Below are 21,066 nucleotides of genomic sequence, written 5' to 3'. Positions count from 1 at the left end.
ATTCATTGATTCAACGGGTCTGACAGTAATCAGGCCCGGGTGTGGCTTGTCTCACTGAACTCGGATTTCCCCAAAAAATGTGATTATCAATTCTGTAGATTTGTGATTTAACAGGGGTTTCAACTGTTGCACTTTGTAGTAGAAACATTGACATGGTCATACATATTCAGGGATACAGTGATTTTGTTTTCAAAATTTTCAATTAATCCTGGAGTCCCACATATAGAAATAACTAAATTCCCAAAGCTCAAGATCCAATGAAGTTGCCTGTTTATTTGGCCCATAGTCAGACCTCTTCAAATATTTAGTTAGCAAGTATATGTTTCAAAGAAAATGAGAAACACCTGAGAAGGTGATAAATGACTAAAACACTCTAAACACTCTGAGAACGCAAAAGGTAACGGTGTTCGTATGGTATGCGCCGGATTGTGGATGAAATCCAGTAGAATGACGTTCCTGGTGGTAACACACATTCCAGCTGTGTATTCCAGCCTTAACCCTAACCTTAATCCTAACCCTAACCACAACCTTAATCACGCTAGATAGTGTTTTCCAAAGCGATTCATGATGAGAACGTAAAATAAATGTACATGTGAAGATTGAGTCCAAACGGTTCTCATGTTTCCTCCTTTTTCCGAACGCGTAACATAGAAACGTGTTGGGTTACCAACGATTGGTCACATAGCTTAATATGTTACGCTTTGGGAGTGTGTAAAACTTTGATGAAGAGGCAGTGCTACATGAAACAGTAGCATCTACCTGCTTGTGATACAACAACATTTATATAGTTGCAGAGACTCTACAAACCGCAAATGAAAATGCTCTTCAGCACTCTTCACCACAAATTCAAAAAATTCCACATTATGCGATTACCATTACAGTATTAACATTACCGCATTATCATTACATTATTATAGTCCCACTTTTCTGCCATACACCAAAGTTTAAATCACAGAGCTCAGGTCTGGACAAGTCAATTAGTCCACACAAGCCATACACGAACAGTGACAGGGTACCGTAATTGGCCCCGTGCCAGCAGATTAATATGTGGTCCTTTACTACTAAAATGGTCTTTCTTAGTGAAGCTCCAGAGAATTAATTAAACCGATGCCATTTTGAGGAGCCAAGGACTTCAGGATAAAATGACCTTGATATGAAAATGGGTCTTACAGACAGATAACTACACTGACCTTATGTCAGTCCACTTAACCTTCTCAGCCCTGCATTTATTCTGCACGTTTTACATGGTGAACCTGTTGTACGCTGACATCCTCTGCAGGTATGGCAAGGGCTGAGGTGGACATTATTTATAACTGAAGACCAAATGCTTTAGTTTTACTGAGAAAGGTCACACTGAACTTGTTATTTACAAAGAAAAATCTCACTGCATCAGTTTTTGTCCCGCGGTCCATAAACACAAATGAGAAGTTTCGTGTCGGCTGCCAGTAACAAACAAGAATAAGAGATTAAACGGCACAAGGTGCACTTGATTATTTTAGTTGCTATGCAACTATAAAAAAGAAGTGCATGAACTGCAGGGTGCTTAATGAGCAACTGAGTGTGTGTCCCTGATTTCACCTCTTTTGAAACCAATCTGCGATAAACAGTGGGTCCACAGATGGTCACTTATTACCACCTGCATGAATAATAAAGGAAAAGGTTTTTAGCACTTAAAGAGAGGGACAAAAATGAAACATTAAATCAAAAAAATAAACACGTCGCCCGTCTGCAGGAATTCTAAAAAGATATGATACTGAGGTATCATTGAGTGGTTCTCTCCCAGCAGTCTGTTCCTGCCTCTCAGGGGAATAGTAGAAAAGGTACCAATTGAGGCAGAACCATAGCCCCAGGGGGCAGTGGAGGTGGCTTAAAATCCCCTGCCAGTGCTTTCAATACCGGATGCCGGAGCCTGGTTGACTTTACGATTTTGCGTAATTTTGTTTTTGGCTAGTCTTTATATCTTCTTCTTGTCAGGTCTTAAAGCTGGTCTCTCATCTGAAGCCAGGATAAAACTCCTAGTTGAGGTGGGCAAACACAGCTCCGGTGATGTACTGCTCCCCCAAGAACAGCCAGTGCAATAGCTCAATCCCATTAAAAAAGAAGTACAAGATCAAGACAGAAACAAAACATGACCTGGACTTGGGATATACTTTGTATTCATTCACACTACACAAATGCCCCGTTTCAGCTGCCAGAAGCAAGATTAACCACAGTATCAAAATGGAACAACAGACGGTTGCTACTCAGTGTTCGAGTAAATCAGCGACTAAACAGAGTCCTCTTTTCAGAGTTAGCAAAGAAAGTCTGACCAATGTTTTTCTCTTCACTTCTTTTTTTGGGGGGGAAGGGGATCTTAACTTCCACAAATAGGTTCAACTTCAGTTTACAGCTCCTAGGAAACCAACACCAAGGCCTTAATTATTTGTCAACTGCCAACAAGGCATTACTGTATCTATCTGAAACAAGAACATCAGTACGTTAGAATACTCAAAAAAGGCTGTCAAATGGAGTACTTGTAGCATTTTCCTAGGATGAATTCAAGAAAGCCAACTAAAACAAAGCATGTCCTGAACAAAAAATCATTATACACACTTTATTGTTCTCTGTTGCTTCCATATATGACTTACTGTCTGGAGATATGGGGTAATGCATATAAAACGAACACTCTTCATATTTTCAAGTTACAAAAAAGAGCTATAAGAATTATAAACCAATCAAACTATATAGAACCAACTAACATTTTGTTTATTAATCTGAATACCCTGAAATTTTATGATTTAGTTGAATATAAAATGGCACAGATAATGTATAAAGCACAAAATAACTTGCTTTGCCCCAGTACTCAGAAGCTGTTCAAAGTCAGAGAGAGTCAATATGACTTAAGGGGAACAGATTTCTTTAAGAAAAACAAGATGAGGACAAATATAAAGCAGAGATGTGTTTCTGTTAGAGGAGTTAACCTGTGGAATAGTTATGACAGTGATTTAAAAAGGTGTAGTTCATTTTCCTTGCTTAAAAACATGTTTAAAAATAGAGTATTAGAAAAATATATATATCAAGAATGAAAAGAACAAAAAGGAGAAAAAAAACAACAACCTCTTGATTCTTTACTTTGATGTAGTTACTTATCTAAGGTGGAAAGTTTTTTTTTTCTTTGTTTTGTTTGTTTGTTTGTTTGTTTGTTTGTTTGTTTGGTTTTTGCTTTGTTTTATTATTTTCTTCAAGCCCTGTGTACAGGAGCTGCATACAAAAAGATATTTTGTGAAAAGGGTTGGCGTAATAAGCAAATGCTTCAGCCAATACCTTTTGATTAGCCTTGTCTCATGCTTTCTTTCTTTATGGTAGATTTTTGTTCTGTTTTCACTGTTTTTTGTTTTTTTTTTCTCACTGTTTTCACTGAGATTTGAATTTGAATGCTAATCAATAAAATAAAATCAAAAATCAAAAGATATATGTAAGAGGAGAAATTTTGTCTGTTCCTGTATAAAAGTGCAGCCCTACAGACCTGGCAGACAAAAGAAGTGTCAACAACTTGGATGACCCAAACGTTAAATTAGCTACATAAACTGCTTCTTTGATTCTGCAGATGCACTTTAACACTGTCTCATAACGTGTGCTGCACCTGTTGAAACCTCTGACAACAACATATATTACAACTGGATTGCCAATAGCATGAACTCACCTTTGGCTGTGGCGATAGACCCATACAAATATCAGAGCAGGCTGACATTTATCAGAGCAGAGTCACAACTCTTGGGCTGCTGTACCTGAAAAACAGATTAAAAACATTTCAGAATTGTTTGAGGACTAGACAAAGAGGATGAATTTACAAGAATAAATCCAAAAATATGGTTTCACCTAAATGGGGACAGATAGCATCTATATATAAACCCATAAAGAGCATGGGTATGTTTCCAAGCAAAGACTTCTTCTTAATATCTTAGTTATTGTGGTTGGTAAGCCACAGTTACTGCAGAGAATATTTCATGACTTAAATTACTGCAAGAACTAGAACAAGGAACTTCTGTACAGTCAAGAAAAGGGATATCTATCATTCTATCATCTATCATATAGAGATTGTACAGTCATGTGTAAAACAAAGTCCTCACATGACTCTATGCAGTCAAAGGCAGATGGTAAACTCTACAAAGGCAGACGTTTTGAACGTTTGTAGTCTGGATCATTTAGGCGAGTGTTAACACCAAGCCAAAGACAGATGCCAAAGACATCAGCAATGATCTGAGAGAAGCAATTATTGCTGTCCATCAATCTAGAAAGTGATATGACGCCACCTCCAAACATTTTGAAGTCCATCACTCTATAGCAAGAAATTTATTCACAGGTGCAAAACATTCTAATCTCCCAGGAGTGAAATTCCCAGCTAATTCAGCCCCAGAAAAACAAAAAACCGAATCTCAGACTCTACAAGCATTAGGTAAAAGTTGTGTATAATGGTACAATTAGAAAAAGACAGAACAAATATGGCTGGTTTGGAAGAGTTGCCAAGAGAGAACATATTCTCTTTAAAGCAAACATGGCAGCACAGCTTAATTTTGTAATGCTGCACCTAAACAAATCATCCAACTTCTGGAACACAGTCCGTTGGACAGACAAGACCAAAGCAGAGATTTGCTTGCCCAAAACTGGGTCTTACAACAGGACAATGATGCATAAATGAATAACCACAAACCTCAATGAAGTGAGTCGGTGCTGTAAAGAAGAGTGAGCTAAAGTTCATTCACAATGATTTAATCAAGGCTGATAAAGTCATACTACTTCAAGTTATTGTTTCTAAAGGTAGAACCGGAAAACTGAATCATGGATTGCACTTAGTTTTTCCTGTGAGCTTTCTTTTTCCCATGGCAGTATTGGTCACCTCAGATTGGACCTTCACAGATATCTCTATCTGCATTTCCATAGTTGCATCAGAAGAACATTGGCTGATATAATGATATGAGAACGACATGTCATGGCATTTGGTTGGGCTCCACTCAGAGATCAATGTGCAACTGTAGCTCTCTGTGCATTTTTATCAACCGAGTCATAATAAGGTTTTTGCCTTATGCATCAAAAGGGTGAAATACTGCTCACTTGCATTTTTCATTTACATGCAGTCCTGAATGTAGCCTGACACATAATCATTTTTTGTATGTACCTCCCAATGCTGCAATATTTCATTTCAAAGTGACACCCCACCCAAATCTCACATCTGTTGGCTCATATCCATAAGCTGCTGATTAAAGTCCTTCTAGTCAGTTTCCCTGGTCAGATATGCAAAAGTAATAATATCAACATGTCTCCTAGTGGTGCAAAGAAAAGAGACAGAATGTCAGTGTTGATCTGCAGGTATCAGATTTAAAATATTCAATCAATAATGCCTGCCACTCTCCCACTAGTCTCAACAGGAAGGCTGCTGAAGCACCTTTGTGTTAGAAGCACACAGTGGGTATAAGAGGGAGACAGACAGCGGCATGGAGTGGTGAGGCTCATGTCTGTTTGGTCAGAGGGGTCAGACCGTGACAAGATGCTGACACAGAGGAGGATGCAGCTGGGAACCTGGCATACCTCTCCATCCTTCCCCTTCTAGTCTCCTCTCACTCTAAGCTCTTTAATTTGCTCAGCCTTCCACTTCTGTGCAGATTACTGGAATGTTACAGTAAATTAGCCAGCGTGCTTCTGCTCTTCTCATTTAGATCCTGTCTTTGAACTTCTACAAAGTCATAATAAACAATCCTACATTTTTTTTGGTGCACTGCAGAAAAACAGAGGCACATCCAACATTAAACATTTTCAGCAAATAGCACAAACCTGTCTTGTTGAGACTGTGACGACATTTACAATTCCTGGGAGGGCTGCAAAGGAGAACTGACAGGAGCGCTTGCAAGCGGCGGCCTCATTCACTGGTACTGCTCGTTCTGCAGGATCTTTTATGTGACACCATTACAGCTGGAGATTTTTTTTTCTTTATTTTGTTTTGGGTTTTTTTTTTTTTAAACAAAGGGGATGATTCACTACTTTATGAAAAGAACAAAAAAAATGTTCAACAGAGCAGGAAAATAAAGACTTAAACTTCCTTTTCAAAAGCCCCGAGGGGCAGATTAGCTAGAAACAACGGCATCACGGAAAATGGATCCAACAATCAGCAGCAGCACTGGGCTGAGTCATAATTTATTACTCGTGCACGCTGCACGGTAGCGTCTGTTAGTGTGAGTCTCAACACTGGGCATCACACTCAAAATAGATTCAAGAAACTGGAGCTGGGAGACTGATCACATTACAGCATTGTTGGGCTTCTACGACTGCAAATGACATCTTTGACTGGGTGGTGTTGTTTCTTTTTATTGTTGGTGGAATAGTGTCTGGTGCTCGTGTATCATTGGCCTGGAATCATTGCCTTTGCAAAGCAACAGCTTGCTATTAAAATAAAAAAAAAAGGCTGTCATCTTTAACCACATGAATAAAGCAAGGTCCCTGTAGTACTCAGGTTTTAATGAGCAAAAAAATACATATGCACGGGGCCTTTGACTTGTGATAACAACAGGGAATGTAGTTCTATTTCAGTGACTTAAAGTGGTCAACAAAACTCAACCCTGCCTGCTGTTTTTTTTCCTATGTCACTCTCTCTCCTCTCTCTTTCTCACACACAGCACACACACTGTAGTCACACAAGTGCAGCTTCTATAAATAGCAGGGAAGAGTAGGCGAGCAGGGGCTGGGAGTGGCTTTTACTGGGAATATGATCGATTAAAAAGCAATTTGCTCCTCCGCTTGGCCCCTTCACTCCTAAATGACAACCCCCAACCCCTCCCCCCTCCATATGATGCTGTCTTTCCATCCCCACCCCACGCGCACAACCGCTACTCCCAAGCCTAAGCCTCGGTCACAGTCTGATGGGCACCATGAAAGCGACCAGCCAGAAACATCTGAACAGCCCCTGCTGGTCTCAGAGAAAGTTGAAACTTTGTTCTAACATACAGAATATTTGAGCAAACTTAAACACAGGCAGGAGGACACACTAAAGGACACTTCACTCCATAATCCATTTCACAAAATCCCTCTTTTGGTTCTGAGGTGCTATTTTTGCATATCGATTACTCCAGTCTGCACTGATCAGGAATAACATTATGACCACATGCATAATATTATGATGGTTCCCCTTTTGCCTCCTAAACCCCACTAGACCACTGAAGGTGTGTTTTGGTATCTGGCACCACCATCTGGCAACAAATACTTTAAGTTTGAAAGCTCAGGGGTTGGACCTCCATGAATAGGACTTGTTTGTCCAGCACATGCCACAGATGGTTGATTGGATTGAGATCTGAGGAATTTGGAGGCCAAACAGGTCAAACTTTTTGTTGTGCTCTGCAAAATGGCTGTGCATGGTCTACAACAACACTAAGATACGTGGGACGAGTCAAAGTGATCCACATGGAAGGCAGGATCCGAAGTTTCTCAGCTGCCCAAAGCATCACACTCCCTTCTTTCTACAGTGCGGTCTGGTTCCAGGTATTCCCCAGGTAAGCAAGGCACCCAGCTATCCGTGTCATTTAAAAGGAAATGTGATTCATCAGAACAGGCCACCTTCTCCCTTTGCTCTGTGGTCCAATTCTGAGGCTCACGTGCCCGCTGTTTACGCTTTTGGCAGTGGACAGGGTTCAGCATGAGCACTCTGACTGGTCCGAGGTTATGCAGCCCCACACACAACAACCTGCGATGTCCTTTGTATTCTGACACCTTTTTATCAGAACCAGTTCATCTCTTGGATTGGGTCGTACAGGCCACTCCCCTCATGCGTCATGACCCTGTCGCTGGTTCACCACTGGTCCTTCCATGCTTGTGACAGCACCCACCTCTCAGCAGAGCTGCAGTGTTAGCTTGCTGCACATGTCTTCTGGTTGACAGACATAGCAAAGAGAAAACAGCTCCTACATATAAATCTTCACATTGAGATTTGTAGATTTTTTTTTTTTTTAATTAACCTGTTCATAATTTTTGCAAAGCACAAATCCTGCAGAATGCTTTTGGATGCTCTTTATTTTCTGGCACCAGAAGGCAATCGAGAAACACGAATGGTTCACACCAAACTAAGTTAATTACTCTGTTTCAGGGTACTCCTTCAGGTGCATTGCACTAACACCTGCTATGCTACAGTACAACACGCAGTTTATTCGACTGAATGGTGTAAAAGAAGATCTCCTTATGTCAGACTATGTCTATCCTCAGAATTAGAAACAAATATAACTTTAATAGATTCTTCTTGGGAGTGGACCCGCTCTCTCGAGAACACATTTCACTCTTAAAATTACTTCTGAAAAGGTTTCCAAACAGTTGTTAAATCATTTAAAAAAAATGTTTTTTAGATTTCTAAAATTTAAAATGTGCTGCTTGTCAGTTTTGTGTGACTGTAAACCAAACAAACTTTGACCCTCTGAAATATTATGATGTAATTTTACATTTCTAGGCTTTTTTACAATCTTCTTACATTTTACAGTTTAAATTATCTATCAGCTGGTTGTCGCGGATTAATCATTAAAAATTATGGTCTAAAGAGGCTGAACAGTATAGAGTCTGTAATACAATCCCTGGATTCCACAAATACTATGTGTATGAGATCACCTGTTGGAAATAGCGGCAGGAGTGAAGATAAAATGGAAGAAGGGCATAGAGGAGAACAGGCAGCAGAGTCTGGCTGGTTGTGAGGAGACTGTGTGGCCGGCTTTGGAGAACTGATCCATTGGTTATCTTGCTGTCAATATTAACAGAATACTTCAAAGAGAAACAATTATTTCAATAAATCTTAACAAAAAATTTTAAACTATGTGTTCTGTACACACTCACCAACCACTTCATCAGGTACATCTGTTCAAAAGCTCTAACTCAAATATGCTATCAGCCAATTAAATGATAGAAATTGATTGCATTTAGGCCTGCAGATGGCCAATAAAACCTACTGAAGTGCAAAGTAAGCATTAAAATGAGGAAGAAAGGTGATTTAAGTAACTTTGAATGCAGCATGGTTGTTGGAGCCAGTGTGCTCTGAGTATTTCAGAAACAGCTGATCTGCTGGGATTTTCCCACACAGTCATCTCTGAGGTTTACAGAGGTCTGAAAAAGCAAAAAACGTCAGTTCTCTGAGAGAAAAAGTCTTGTTGATGCCAGAGTACAGAGACGAATGACCAGACAGCTTCAAGCTGACAAGAAGAAAACAGTAACTCAAATAACCTCTACAATCAAGGTATGCACAAGAACATCTGGAGATGGACTGCAGCAGTATTCATGTCGGTTAAAAAAAAGCTAAGGGTAAAATTAACAATGACTAACACTGGGCAGTGCTGATTTTCTAACACTGGAATATTTATAATAATAATGGCATTTATATAGTGCTTTTCGGGGCCCTCAAAGCACTTTACAATTCTACTATTCATTCACTCTCACATTCACACACTGGTGGAGGCTACAGTTGTAGCCACAGCTGCCCTGGGGCAGGCTGACAGAAGCGAGGCTGCCATATCGCGCCATGGTGGCAGGTGAAGTGTCTTGCCAAAGGACACAACGACCGAGACTGTCCGAGCCGGGGCTCGAACCGGCAACAAGACGAACTGCCAACTCTTTGAGTCACGATCGCCCCGATTGAGTTATTTTCCAGTGTTAGAAAATCAGCACTGCCCAGTGTTAGTCATTGTTAATCTTCAAAACTGACTAGGTTACTTTTAAAAATATAACACTGTCAAAAGTGTTCATTTAACACTCAACAGTATTATATTTAACACTCAGAGGAGTGGACCCATATACACACTCTCTAGTGTTAATTTAACACTGGAGATTTTGCTGTGTACCAAGGGTTCAGGCTGCTGGTAGTGGTGTAATGTTTTGAATCCCACAGCCTACCTGAGTATTGCTGCTGGCCATGTCCTTCTTTTTATGACCACAGTATTTCCATGTTCTCATATCTGCTTCCAGCAGGATAATGCACCGTGCAACAAAGCGCTAATCATCTCAAACTGCTATCGTGAACATGATGATGAGTTATCTGTAATGAAATAGGCTTCACGGTCACTTGATCTCAGTCTAATAGTGCACCTTTGGGATTTCTGGAACAGGAGGTCATGGATGTGCAGCTGAGAAAACTGCTGTAACTTTGTGATGCTATTGTTGTTATGGATCGAGGTCTCTGAGTAATGTTTCCAGCACCTTGCTGAATCTATTTAATGAAGGTTTAAGGCACCTTTGAAGGCGAAACTAGGACCAACCTGGTATTAGACAGGTGGACCTAATAAAGTGACCAGTGAGTTTATGTATTAGCCCAAGCAACAGCACAGGTGGAGATTATACGGCTAAAAACACACAGTGAATAACACTAACAAGAATTTTCTTGAAATTTGGCTTCATCAGATAAAGAGTGGTCAATTCTGAACTGAAAATATCAACCATAAACAAGCCAACAACCTCCTAAACAGACCATGAATGTGGTACACAGGGAGACAAGAGTCGTCACATCTTTGATTTCTCAATACAGGCTTCAAAGCTGCAGCTCATCCACTTTTCTGGCCTTTCAGAAAAACTTGCAAAGATTATCCTCACTGTCTGCTGCTCTTGGTCACTGCAGGGCTTTGCTTCATGCTTAGGGAAGGTTAGCCAAGGCTGACAGATGACGTAATCTAACGTGGAAGTCATTAGGAGAGAGGTCTGGCTTCTTTATCAATGGCAGTACCCCTCACACACACACTGGGAGGGGTGGGGAGTTAACAGGAGTGATTCTGTCCAGACTGCTCATGCTCCCACATGCAGTGTTAGGAAGCCTAATGAATAAATCCATGCCAAAGTCGTAAACATTGCTCATTTTTTATGTTAAGGTATCATTTATCATTTTTAGCATGTGCTACTCTTCACTAACCTCCTTCAGTTCTGTGCAAGTAAAACAGTAGTTTGACAGGTTGGGAAATATTTGTTTCCCCCCGGTGTTTAGTCTTTAAGCTGAGCTAAGCTAATGCTTTCTAGCCCCACAGGTCGTAAACAGATGGATGAATGATAATCTCATTCAAGTGTACGATTTAAACTCTTCACTGTTTCTATAGACTAACAAATGAGGAAGCCTCAATGCATCACTTATGTAACGGGTGCTGGACTATAATGCCCCAAACAGTAGCCTTTAACGATGTCTTCTGTTACTGAATCAGTGACCTTGCATGGTTTACCGTAGGTCACATGACTTCAATGCTAATGGGATGAAGACATATAGATGGGGGGCTGCAGTGGTCTTAATAGATTTCAACAGGGGGAAACAACTAGAATGTAAAGGATCTTTGCAGTTGGGGGGAAGGGAGTAAATCCATCAGACCCACTTGTATTTTAACCCATTCTCACTCTCTGACTGTTATTCATATGCATGCTAATAATAAGGAACAGTTTCTAAAGCCCAGGTAGAATAGATTTTTCTCCAAAATTACTCAGCTGAGGCACAATGAAAAACTCGTAAAACTGCCTCAAAGGCTGAATTCAATGGTTTTGAAGTGAAAAACTTTCAGTCGTGACTCCCATCACTGTGGAAAAATGACTCTCTGTAGACTACAGATTCTTAAATTACGGAACAAATTCAATACAGGTACTTTTGACTTTATGACCTCTTGTCTCCCGCTCCATCTTCACACATAAAATGTTCTTTTATCTTCGCTACATGGATTAATAAAAAGCAATTTGCTTCTGTTGCAGAAAATCCTTAAAATACTCATTTCAATTTTCTGTTCTTAAAATTAACTTCTTACGTAACGGCCTGATTTTGATCCCACTGTCAATGTAAAAATAATGCCTCTTCTTTTTTTTTTTCCAATCGGTCTAACAGCAACTAAAGAAAATTACACCCTGGCCCCATAAGTGTCGAACCTCGCATCCAAACAGTTTGTAAAACGAATACTGCCAGAGACAACTGTGCACTTGATATGATTTTAAAACCAACATTCCCTTGTTAGGGCTTATGGATTGGCCATTCTCAACTCTCCCTTACACCAACACACACACGCACAGCTTTCTCTGGCACGAGTAACGTGTCAAACAATAGTTGCCAAGTCTGCTGCCTGCAACAAAAGATGGAAAGAATTAGAGAAATGGAAATGGTGATTCAACACTGTTATGAAAACCGGAGCACAGTGTGCTATGAAAGAGTAAAAATCCATTCACACAGACTTAATATGCCATTGAATCTCATCACTGCCCCGGCACACACACACACACACACACACACACACACACACACACACGATTTGGTATTTAAATGCAAGGTCATCCCTACTAATTGGAATTTGTCCTAAAAGCTGCAGCCAAACATAAATAATATCAACAAAAGATTATAACCCAGAACAAAAGTCATCATTACTTCTTGATCTCGCTTGAAAAATCTATACTCTGCTCACAATAGCAGACATATTGCACCAAAAAACCCCAATAAAAAAGTGCAAGCTGATATCGTGTCCCAAACACTTTGCAAATTCAGTGCATTTTGTTCCATTTATATCCTCCTCTCTACACCACACCTTTTCTTTAACATCCAACAAAGTTACACTTTACTGACTTCTCCCAAAGGAAAGTGCAAGTGCAGAACTTTCTGACATCAAGCCTTCAGCCATATAGCTGACTCTGGAAACCATCCAGCAGCTGTAAATACCTGTGCAGAAACAGCAGCGAGCACTGCAACGCTACAGAGATTGGTATTCAGAACGGCGTCTTCCAAAGATGAAGCCGCATAAAGGGTCCAAACTAGAACAAAAATGTAAACAAACCACGCTGGGCCAACTCATGTTAGATTAGCTCTGTGGTGCAGCAGTTAAGTAAACTGGCAAAAGCTGCTCTGCAAATCGAATGATAGAGTATATAACACACACATATAGATATTATATATATCTTTTGTTATTTTTAAGTAGACTTTGTAGCAGAGGACAAGGCGAAGGCTGTCAGGATGTAAACAAAGAGAAAAGAGCGAAGCAGCAGAAAGAAGGCAGAGTGACAGAAATCGGGCCCAGCAGCTCAAAGTTAGCTGTGAAATTTTATCCTTTCAGGACCGACTTCCTTTGTAGCAAAGCAGCCCAAACCGGACTGTAACATATGACAGAAGATGCATTGCAAGGGTTGTCAAACTCTTGATGAACGCATAGGACGTTTCTCAAGTAATGAGCCTCAGAATGGCCAGAACACACCAGTGCACACATGCAAACAGACCAAGACCCTGTTATTTTGTTCAGTCTAACATCACTCCTCCACAGCAACACAGAGCTACCCTTGCCTGTTTGCAAGCAGAGGAATATATCTTGTTGGTGTTATATCACACACATTAACTCTGACCAGTTTTAAATGGTTTTGCAGGCTACCACATGAGCGAAGCTGAGAGATTCAAACATGAATCGTGGAAGATAAAGATAGAAACTACCAACAGTGAGGGGGAGAGCAGAGAACAACGGTATGAAATAAAGATACAGAGAGGATGAAGGAAGTGTTGATGGGGATTTAGGGAGCAGCAGTGGACTTCTGCATCTTGTGGTAGTCCCTCACGAGGGAGTTTTGTGGCAGGCTGGCTGACTGCGCTGCTGTCAAACAGCATCAATGCTCTCCTTCTCTCTGGAAACAAGAGTTGTGGTTGTTTATCCATCCAAATGCAGCAAGACTGCACACTTGCTATCCACCCAAATAAAACTCACATTTGACAAAATCTGTTGTACAGTTAAATATTCAAAACTACTGTATCCCTGACATCAGGAGAGCCAGCTGACTGCACAGATAATGTATTTAAGGCTAAGCCACATCAACTCTAAAAGTGTAAAGTTAAACCCACAGCCTCAAATCTGCACTACTGACTTACGGGAGAAGAGAGAAATAGAAAGTGCAACACAGAGGACGCTATCATAGGTTTTTAGCTGTGGTCCATCATACAATTTGATTTAATCCTTCTGTGTCCAAGGATAACTGCTTATCTTAATCCTACGAACAAAATGTCAGAGGGAAAATGGCCCAGTGGAGAAAACAGAAAGACAGACTAGAAACACCATGGCTGCCGTATAATTTGGATGCAAAGTGCACTTTCTTGGTGTAAACTATGTGCATTACTATTGCTGAAAATGAAAATTACAAGATTGTGAAGGCAACTGTCATGCTTGCTAATATTTCCATCTTGACTAAACATCTAATACTGAATTCTTCTACAATGAAAATGTCTTCACCATGCATTACAATAACCCTGCAATTCACATGCCTGATCTACTGCTGTTATTTTAAGGTCTGGCTAACTTCTCTATCTTATCCATTTCAGGGTCATGTGGGAGGGCCGGAACCTATCCCAGCTGTCATGGGGCAAGAGGCAGGGTACACCACAGACAGGTGATCAGACTGTCTCAGAGCCAATAAGGACAGACAACCATTCACACTCACATTTACACCTACGGCCAATTTAGAATCAGCAATTAACCTAACTTCACTAACTGTGACTGTGAGAGAGAACCCAAGCTGAAATCCAAATTCCATGCACCACATAAAGCCAGGACCTTAAGTAGCTAATTTCTATTTAAGGAAAACTGGTCCATGGTTCCTTTCTTTACACTGTCTTGCAACCTAGATGGCAACCATGTAGCATGGAAAACATACAACATTCTTCAGCTTTCTGACCACTGTCAATACACAGTGCAGTTATGCATTTTTTCATTTAAAAAAGCAAGTCTAAAGCTGAGTTCAAACAGAGGCTCCCCTGTCACACATCACTTTGAACCACTTTGTTGGTCACTATTGGACATTTCAAGCTTCGGTTGAGAAGTCATTCCTCTAATGTATTTACCAGCATCCTGTGCCTCCTCATTGGGAGTCATCTCAATTGTTTATCACATTGTTGAGAAAAAGTTTAAGTCAGAACCCTCCCACTTCACAACACCATCATTTTTTCCACCCAAATATCATTGACTATCTGTGGTCTCGGGTAACCATATCACCTTGAATAGCTTCCTGTGTGGCCTAAGTGCAGAACTGCATGACCCCAGCCATGGCAGTTATGCTACCACACTTTCAAAATTACAGTATTTTTCAAACAGGCTGTGTTACACCAGGATTTCACCCATCAGTGCTGAGGTCTTCTGCTCATCAGTGAACACCAACTTCAAACTAGAGCATAACTTGAAATGCAATCTATCTGCATATCTGCATGCAATCTATTAAGCATACATGGATGAACGGGTCCAAATATTCACAGTTACTGCTAAGATACCTCATTGGCTAAATGCAGGCCAACAATATTGCAGATGCAAATTGCATCAGAGTGATGACGTTTGTATTAAAGGCTAACAAAGGCAAACAAAAATGTGTTTGTCTCTAATAGGCAAACTCTTTCTAACTGATTTTAAACACATTTTTGGATTTTCTGCATTTCTGCTGCTTCTCTCTTACAAGGCGTTTATATCAGTCATTCACTGGGAAACATAATATGGGCGTCCAGTCTGCTAATGTGTCCTTCGGCAAGTCATTAGATTTCCACAATGTCAACTGCAGGTGACTCTGACATCTGACCTTTAACAGAAGCTGCCATAGCGAGTGAAAGTGCTTTTCATTAACTGGAATCTTATGTGATTAACAACTTGCCAGGAAGTTGACTGCTTCCGATTAGACTGGGTACAATTTGGAGTAATTTGTCTTGCTGTTTGCCATTGTTGTCCCCTCCCCACCTCTTAGATTCACCATTTACAGGAAGTAAGCATTCATGCTTTGATTAACAGCTCCTCTCACATGTGGATGCACAATGTGGTGCCTGAATTCAACACACAATAGACGAAAATCACGCTTTCTTTTTTCTCTTTTTTTCTTTCACCCTGCTGGTAGCCACATGGTTCTGCTGCTATTCACTGCCTGATTAGAGAAAAATGATTTATTTTACCTTGACTACCAATCATGTTACAGCGCCATATGGCAAACGCATTACATAATTGCTTGCTGATCGATTTCGCCAGCAGCTCAGGTGTTTGACTTTTCTGCTTTAACATATGGCAAAATAAGGGTGCTGTGGTTAACATGAACTGAAATTCTGCAGCTCTCCAGCTCACATACTTCTCATTTGCACATATACGCACAGCTCAGCTTACTTCAGAGCTTTGTATCTCTTAGTAGGTGCGTGTGCACCGCTGTGGCTAATTCATCTCATTGCCTACAATCTTTTAAACAACAGGGAAGCAGAACAAGTGACTGTCAACTGCAAAGTATCGTACAGTAAACCAGACGTAGCCCCTGGAAAAGCTGCTCTGTTGTCTCCAGCAAGAAGGGGATAAAACATAAAATATAATGCGAGCCACTTAATTTACGATGGTGAATTAATGGGTGCTGACAAGCTCAATAATTTTTCAGACGCAACAGATAACAGTTATAATCATCAGCCACGGAATCAAGTAGTCAGTGAAGAGACAGGGTGTGTGTGTGTGTGTGTGTGTGTGTGTGTGTGTGTGTGTGTGTGTGTGTGTGTGTGTGTGTGTGTTCAATATTGCATTCTGGCCAAAGCAGGTCCCCATTAATGGCGGACCTTGCGAGTTAATGTGATATTGTTTAGTTTATTACCGTCCAATGTCTGCCAGGACCCAGACTACAGAGAGCTGGGTCAGAGCCAGCACTTGCTCCTTCTCCTCTCTGCGCCTTAACAAAAACACGTACAGCACAAGAATCTTTTCCTGAACCGACTGCACTGTCAGAGTACAAGCTGTAGCCATGCTCAGCCTGTACTGAATACCTCTGCACTGACCATTCATTGCACCGTGATTCATTAGCCCCAGTCGTTTAAGCCACTGATAATCACTTTTTACATTGTTGATGGATTAACAATAAAAAAAAAAAGATTTTAAACGAGAATGTTTTTAACAAAGTGAGATCCAGAGCATGCATCCTGTGGTAGGTGCATGATTTCATTAGGGATTTGAATGGTGCTTCACTCCAATAAGCTGAAACCATAAACAACACAGAATTTCTCTGGGCATTGACAGCAGGGCGGTCACACAGGAAAACACGCTACCTCGTCTGATAATTTGTGTTATACAAACAGCATGTTTCAGTGTCTCTTACTCTTTCTCTATTAGTGAGATAGTCGATGTTGTGGGAGAGCACAGCTGCCCTCTATGGGTGTGAAAACATACTTCCAACCTCCTGGCAGAGAGGCAGCCCTGATTTCTTCTTCTGCTGCTGCTGCTGGATCATGGCTGGAAGAAACGGAGAGGTGCTATTGTCAGAGCTGAGGTGTTTAACACTAATTAGACGGCTTATCTTGCTAAATTTGCGTCAAACATCGCTCCAACAGCATGGAGACATTTTTGTTAAAGGAGGATTTCTAGGCACAGTACAACCTATTTGGCTCACTTGGAATGTGAAGCATCTCTCATCTGTTCACATCATTTTTTTTATGCTTGTAGAATATACCTCCCACCCCACCTCAGCCTGCACTCCTCCTGTATCTCTGGCTTTCGAATTCCATACTTTTGCATGCCAAGTTCAATACAGCACAAGGAAAGGCTGTGTTTTTCTTTGCTCTCTCCTCTGTGCCCCATGCTATCTGAGGACACAAACCATAAACAACAAGGTGGAAACACACAGGACTGTTCTGGCAACAGATTTTATAGAGCGGGCCCAAACAAATGAGGTCTGCATGTACGCTGACTGAGCTTCAAAGAGCGTGTGGAGGCCGCAGTTCATATTTCCAAGCCGGCTGGCCTCTCTCTGCTGCACCACAGAGACCTCTGGAGATGTAGGAAGCATGCTGCTCTGAAGGAAAACTGTGCATGAATCCTTCCAGCCACTCAGAGGCCTTCTCCCTGATCACATTCAACATGTTGTGATCTGTGATCCAGCAAAGACATGAGAGGATGAAAGGAAGACGTAAGATCTCCGACTCTGAAAACATTCATTATCATGTCAAAGCCGGTCAAGTTGTGGTTTTAAGAGAAAATATGCGGTTCTTTTTGCCAGGAAAAACACTTCCAATGGCAGTCGATTCTGGAGGTCTTAGTGAAAACGAAAGAATAAGACTGTAGCTCGTTTTTCAGTTTTGAATGTTCCTGTTTCCAGTGCTACTCTTCCATTGAAAGTTGCTGGTTTGGGAGCAATTTCAATAGTCAGGAGCTCACTCTTGCATTACAACAGAGGTTCCCAAAGTGGGGGGGCAGAGCTATAGCAGGGGGGGCGCGGTATGAAAAGAAGAAAAAAAAAAAGAACGCTTGGACACTGCAAGCATAATGGACAGGTTTTTGACGGGGCGCCCACACAAACGCAAAGCAGGAGATGAAGCATCGCTGAATATGTTTCCAAACCAGCTTCCTTCCAGGCCAAAGGCTAGAAAATATGGTGAAGCAAATCTTCCCTTTGGCTTCACCTGCACAAGTGCCGAGGTAGGTCTCCCCTGCAAAATTGGTTTTCCCTGCGTCTGGAGCAGCGCTGGGCTCTCCAGATCACGGACAAACAGTATCCCACATTCTTGATTTTTAGTTCACAAACACTTCTTGTAATGACTAACTACTCCTGACATTTTGGAGATGTTAGCTCTTTATACAGTAAAGTTACAGCGGGATACAAATAACATCAGGCTGATCCTGCCACGATTTGTTCCCTGGGTTCAAATCACGGACAAACAGTATCCCACAGCTGTTTATGTTTTTCAACCCATTTTCCACAGAGAGGCATTTTTTGAAAAATGTATTGATAGCAATGTTGAATTTTATTACACAGGTAAAAAACAACTACATGTAAAATAATTACACCGTGACGCCTCTGCCTTTGTAAATGGAGCGACAGTAACTGCATGTGTATATGTGCGCGTGTATAACCTGAAGATAGTCAGATTAACAGTATTTTGTCTCTATCTGACATTCTGCAATTCATCTCACATAAGATTTTTCCTGTAAAACAAAGGGGGGCCTAGCAAAAAAAGTTTGGGAACCACTGCATTACAAGATCATGTTTACAGGATGTTTCAAAAGGATTCATCAGTCTGTGTAATACAAATAAGCTATATTTAAAAGATATTTCCTTTTATTCTATTATCGTGTTCCTTGCACAGCACTGCCTTGTAGAAAACGTCTTTATCATCTTTATAGGGGAAGACATGGGGGCTAAATAATACATTTGTAATGGAAAAACACTGATGTCCCTAATAGGAGGTGACAATGGTCTGTACCAGAAGGATCATATATTGCCATATACGCTGTAATATAGTGTTTTCTAAATATAGTTTAACAAAACTAGGATATTGATTTAAAAGAAGGAATAAAAAAGACTGGACTTAGGCAGTGTTCATCTGATACTACTGAAATACAGTTTGGCATTGTGGCACCAGACGTTGCCTGTGGAGCAGAGGAGAGATGAAGCAAATTCCCTATGCCCGTGTCAAAAACGCTGCATAAACTCTCCCCATTAGAACTGCAGAAGTCAGGTAACGGAACGAGGGCCTGACCTGGCTGCCACTCCTACTGCCCTGTCATCCATGGCAAACGCACCAGAGGCCAGAGAAAAGCCGAGCAGCTCTGAAGCAAGAGGAGGAATGAGAACAGAGAGCACTGTAGTGTGGTGAGGGGCTAAGCAGTAGCTTAGACTGTTACACCAGTTAGTGCAACAACTGCTCCATTATGCTGGATTGCAGACCTTTGGCTGCCAGACAGCATTAAAACACACTGCAGCAACATTTACAGCAACAATGAGAGTACAAGCACACTATATCAGTAATAATGAATCACTCACTTATGCACTCATTCAAACACAGCCTCCTGTGCTCCGTCGCTTGCCCACACTCAACTAAGTCCCTTGCTTGCTCGCTCAATTGCTCATTCACTGGCTCGCTCAGTCATGCACTTGCTCAGCAATTCCCTCACTAATCTACAGACATCTGCACACACACACACACACACACACACACACACACACACACACACACACACACACACACACACACACACACACACACACACACACACACACACAAATATCTACAATCTGTATTTTACAAAAGACACAAAAGCAATAAGAAAGCATGCAGAAAAACCATGAAAGCGTGTGTAAATGCAAAGTATTAACTAGAACCACTATGGAAGCAAAGCTGTGTAGCTGCCTTGTTAATGGTACTTAACATATCTGTGTTTTGTTAGATTTGAAATGCATTCTGTACAATATGTGGGAGTGAATTTTCTGTATTTAAGCAAAAAAAGGTTAAATTATTTGCACTTTTATTAGTCCATGGACAATTATTAGTCCATGATCAACACTATAAAGGCCATCCAGCAAAACTGTGAGGCTCACTGGGATGTTTTTTGGGGGGTTATAACATACCTCTGTGGCATAGAGGAATAAGATACATCAAGCTTTGGCTGCACGGCGTATTAATAGGATCAGTTCATTGTTGGTTTAAACCTTTTCACAGGATTTATTAACAATAAGATTTATTCTTTACAGCAAAGTTTGCAACAACAGAAGAGAAAATACAGCATTAGAAATAAGGGAGGAGATGATCAAGATGAAAGAGAAATACTTGACCAACTAAAGCAGTGAAGAGTCTATTGATAGCCTTCACTGATAAAATGTCGTGCATTTTATGTGTTATTTTCAACAATCAGTCAATATAGCTTTTATTTTTCTCCAATAACAGGCATGTGGAGACAGAACTGTAATTAATTTTACAGAAGCTATTTTCGTGACGTGAGTAGACACGATCTGCATGGGGGCTTATGATACCACCACTTTTTAAAAGGGAATTATTTTTAAAGTTCAGATTAAAAACAGTTCCACAGTGATGTTTTCATGGCTACAGTAAAATCTCAGAAAATTTCAGTTTTTCTCTGGATCTTGTTTGCTTTTTCACTTATTTTCAGTCCAGTCCTTGTACCTGGCCATTTTCAGAGCAATGTCTTTTTTTCTTTGTTAATCTACTTGAATGACCTATTAATCATTTAAAGCATGATCATTCAGTATTGTATCTACAGACTTGGCAAAAAAACTACTTTTGATTGTATCCTTAGGCATAAAAAAGTATTTTCCTTACACCCAATACCTTGTACCAATAAGGTGATTTACAAAGTGTGATTA

At 40.7% G+C, this 21,066-nt stretch overlaps 1 protein-coding gene across 2 annotated transcripts in view; it reads right to left on the bottom strand.

The window, feature by feature from the left end:
- arvcfb (ARVCF delta catenin family member b) overlaps nt 1-21,066 on the bottom strand; it is a 261,056-nt gene that overhangs the window by 197,327 nt on the left and 42,663 nt on the right. For both annotated transcript variants that reach the window (XM_085424757.1, XM_085424758.1), the window contains exon 2: nt 3,683-3,767. The gene's annotated coding sequence lies outside the window, so the exon portion shown is untranslated. The remainder of the gene's footprint in view (nt 1-3,682; nt 3,768-21,066) is intronic.

This window comes from Rhamphochromis longiceps, linkage group LG12 (assembly GCF_057381845.1).
Source record: "Rhamphochromis longiceps isolate RC_006_pf linkage group LG12, R_longiceps_female_GT1.1, whole genome shotgun sequence".
Lineage (NCBI taxonomy): Eukaryota > Metazoa > Chordata > Actinopteri > Cichliformes > Cichlidae > Rhamphochromis > Rhamphochromis longiceps.
This window is presented reverse-complemented; position numbering and strand designations above follow the sequence as displayed.